This window comes from Tauraco erythrolophus, chromosome 10, assembly GCF_009769465.1.
Source record: "Tauraco erythrolophus isolate bTauEry1 chromosome 10, bTauEry1.pri, whole genome shotgun sequence".
In the NCBI taxonomy this organism is placed as follows: domain Eukaryota; kingdom Metazoa; phylum Chordata; class Aves; order Musophagiformes; family Musophagidae; genus Tauraco; species Tauraco erythrolophus.
This window is the reverse complement of record NC_141474.1, coordinates 11744761-11747649: the sequence shown is the minus strand read 5'-3', so window position 1 is coordinate 11747649 and position 2889 is coordinate 11744761.

The window sequence follows — 2889 nt, the reverse complement described above, 5'->3', positions numbered from 1 at the left end:
CAGCAGGGCGTGAGGGGAAGATGGCGGCAGGCCTCGCTGCGGGGCGGGCTCGAGCCCCGGCTCGGTGTCGGTGTCGGAGCCGGTGTCCGGGTCTCGCTCCGACTCCGCTCCGCGCTGCGGCTGCCACCCGCCCTCCCCGCGGACTGCCCAGCGGCACGGCTCTCTCCCCTCCCCGCGCCGGGGCGGGGTGCCGCCCGCTGCCGGAGTGGAAGCGGCCGGGGGCGGGGCGGGCCCGGCCCGGCGGGGCGGTGCCGCGCCGCGGGGGCGGGAGGGACAGATGGTGGCGGCCGCCGCCGCGCTGGGGTGGGGCCGGCTTTGTTAGCGGCGGGGCGAGCCCTCGCCTGTCCGCGCTGGCGGGGCCCTTCGCGCCCCGGGGCGGAGGTAACCGCGGGAGGGGGGCGCGGCCGCAGCTGCCGGCCCCGGCAAGCGCGGGCTCACCGGCATCCTCCCGCGAAACTCCGCGGCGCCTCCGGGCCTGTCCCGGGGGAGCGGCGCCGCGCGCCTCCGCCTCCCGCCCGCCGCTTTCCCAGGCGCCCGGCGCCTTCCCCGCGGGCGGAGCCGTCCAGTGCCCCGGTGGCTCCCCGGCAGTGGGCAGCGAGCGGTGTTCTAACGGGGAGAGAGCTGTGGGAACAACTTGCCGGTAATTCGGTGCTCCCGCACCAAGGGCTGTCCCCGCGGGGCAGCTGGGCCGTGTGCCCGGGGTCCCCGCCCAGCCCGGGCCCCTCGGAGGCCCGTGGCGCCGGCCGGGCCCGCCGCTCGCCCTCTCCTGCCCTTCCGTGAAAGCTGTGAGCGAGCCCCTGGGCACACGGGCGCTGTTACCGCGCTGCTCGGACGCTTCCCCAGATACCCCAACACCCACATCGTAGATGTGGCATTGCCAGCCCGCCAGCGCGCCCCGCCGCCGCCCCGTTCCCTTCGCTCGTGTGGCGGCGGCTTATGGCTGGTTGGCAACATCTGTTAATTACTGCATGAGGTGCTGCCAGCTTTCAGGGCAGCTTTGGGTTTTTCTAGTGTGCTTTTGCTTCTTGGTACTTTCAAAAGAACGCATTCTTTACAGAAATCATGCGTATACATGTATTTAAATATGTATAGATAAATATACATATATTTTAAGAAGATGTATTTCTAGATAATTTGAGGTTCTGTTACGTTTAATGCATTTTTGTAATTGTCAAGATTATGGCATCTAACAATTATGGTGAACAGTTAATAAGCTTTCTCCGTGTTTAAATATAGCTGTGAGATGAGATACAGAAAATGATGTTAAAATGCTAGTATAGCACTTGGACAAAACCCCGGTGTGTATGCAGCAGCGTGTTGGCAGGCCCTGTCAAAATGGAGATGGTGGCAATTTTCTGACAAAGGACATAGCAGGGACCATTTTTTTTATTTATTTCTTTTTTAGTTATGCATGTGTGCATGTCTGACATGTATCAGAGGTCCAGGGAAGATCAGGGATTTAACTGAAACTGTACTGGATTCTCTGTCACAATGATGGTTGAAAATATTAAGAAAAGAACCACAGTGAGTTCAAGTCTGCTTGCGAACAGTTTTGCTGAGGGTCAGCTGAAGGGCAGAGGGGAATCATAATGTTATGCTCTCTCTCTCCCTCTTCTTTCTGAAAAGGAATACAGAGAAACATCCAAAAGGCTTTCCAGTGAGGAGTGGCACCTGCAGTGACTATGCCAGGGACAAGCAAGGAATGTGGAACTTGATGGTTTCTTCTGCAACACTCAAGCCCCAGCACCGCATCCTAGGAAGCTCAATGCACTAAACACTGTAAACACCGAATCCTTACGTTTACTTACCAAGCTATCACTTGCTGCTTAGTTGCTTTTGGAGGCACTGATTAATAGAAACGTAATTATAGAAATGAAAAAAACTATTTCCCAATACATATAATAGAGATGATAAATCAGATGGAGTGCAGAAAACCAGGATTACTTTAATTTGTCTAAACAAAGCTGTATGCATAACTTTGAACATACATTTGGATAAGAAAAGTCCATTGTAAACTTTGTTTAATCTACAAAACACTAGGTAAACACATACATGCTTTTAAATTTAATCTTGATTTCATGATGGTGTTACTGTGGTTTACCTATCTTTTGTGCAATAGCTGTGATTTCAGTGGAGGTCCTGAGATCGAATCTGTGAGACTGTATCTCCAGAAGGCACGAATTTCAGGATGAAAGAAAGGTAAAGCTTCTCCCTGGTTATAGACTCGAAAGGAAGAGCAAATTCTGAATTTAAAAGTATTGTTTCCTGCTCAGAATGTCAGGCCTTTCACAAGGAGGTAGCAAATTCCTATAGCCTGGAAAGAGACTTCAAGAACCAAATATCCCTCCTCAGGAAGAGGTATGGAAGAATAGGTAGCATTACTTGATGCACCTGCTTTGGAGGGCAATCATATTACTCTCAAATATTTGGAGAAGATACATAGTAGCATCCTATCAGAACAGGGCAGATGGAAGACCCTGTTCTCTGGTTCATAACTTTTTACTCAGGCATAGAAACATGCCTTTGAGATGGTCTCAGCTTGCTTTGAACTCCCTAGTCATTATTGCAAAGGAGGTAACTCCCATGAATAGCAAAGCTGTGGCGTGTGGGTTTTAGAGAGCCTGAAAATCAGGATTAGTAGAGGAGGAGTACTGCATTGCCTAGAGACAAGACAGAGCACTGTGGTCTGTCCTTGGAACACTTTGGAAAAGAAAATAGTAATTATGCAACTATTTTACAGATGTTACAGGTGGCCACAGACAATGTCAGCAGGGCTGGGTACGTTTTAGAATTATTCCCCTTGCACAACATCTGCCAGTGGAGTCCAGCAGTTTGTGCAAAGCATTTTTGTGTTGTCACCATAAAAATGGGCCAATCCCCTGATTTTTA